Below are 812 nucleotides of genomic sequence, written 5' to 3'. Positions count from 1 at the left end.
ACTGCTCTGGAGCAAGACAAACTCAGGAGACAAATTAATCCTTTCCCCCGCAGGTCTGAGCCTATTATATTTTCTATCCATCAACCCACAGAGCATCTCTCTATTTCACAGGATAATGGATTTGGAGCTGCAGCCAGCAACCACTAAAAGCATCCTTTCCTCTCCCAGAGCCCCGACCCTGACATTTCCAAAACCAGCCCCAAACCCCGCTGATCCCATCGATATTTCTTGAATAAACCAGCCCAGCAATTTTCCAGCCACCCATTTGGTCGCTGGTGTGGAACCCAACTTTTTGCGGCATGTGGGCCACGGTTTTCCCTGGGGAAGGAGGATGGATGCTGGCCAGGCTGTGCAGATCTGGGCTGCGCAGAAGTCAGCTCCTCCCTCTCGCTATTTATTCCTCCCCGTGGCTCTGCGGCCAAGGCTGAATCACCTCGAACCGAGCAAGCAACGCGTTGCCAGACGGTAAGCGCCGGGGAAAATGGGACGCGGGGGCTTCGGGTGAGATAAATCCAGAGGCAAAGGGGATTTTAACACCGAGCAGCATCGCAGGGGACTGGGGGCTGCCTCCTCTCCCCGCCATCACTGCCTAAAAATAGACATTTTGGGCTCTGAAGGCGAGCCTCCTCCTTAAAAGACAGAGCTCTGCTTCTCGCCGCTGCTTGTTTATTCAGGGCTGATTCAAAGCTGCTGCTGGGAAATTTCTTACCCCCCTCCCCAGAGCTACTTGGAGGGTTTTGTTCTTTCCCATGGCTCCCAGCTGCGCAGGACTGTGCTCCCTCATTATTTGGGGGGGGCTAGAAAAAAGGGGG

General features: G+C 54.2%; 1 protein-coding gene across 1 annotated transcript in view; it reads left to right on the top strand.

Moving 5' to 3' along the window:
* Positions 1-414: 414 nt before the first annotated feature.
* Positions 415-812, top strand: part of LOC104130355 (prion protein) — a 5,216-nt gene continuing 4,818 nt past the window's right edge. The window contains exon 1 of the mRNA XM_009643391.2: positions 415-465. The gene's annotated coding sequence lies outside the window, so the exon portion shown is untranslated. The remainder of the gene's footprint in view (positions 466-812) is intronic.

This window comes from Egretta garzetta, unplaced genomic scaffold (assembly GCF_000687185.1).
Source record: "Egretta garzetta isolate BGI_Z169 unplaced genomic scaffold, ASM68718v1 scaffold238, whole genome shotgun sequence".
Taxonomy (NCBI): domain Eukaryota; kingdom Metazoa; phylum Chordata; class Aves; order Pelecaniformes; family Ardeidae; genus Egretta; species Egretta garzetta.
Note: the sequence above shows the minus strand (reverse complement) of the source record. Positions and strands in the feature narration are given on the sequence as shown.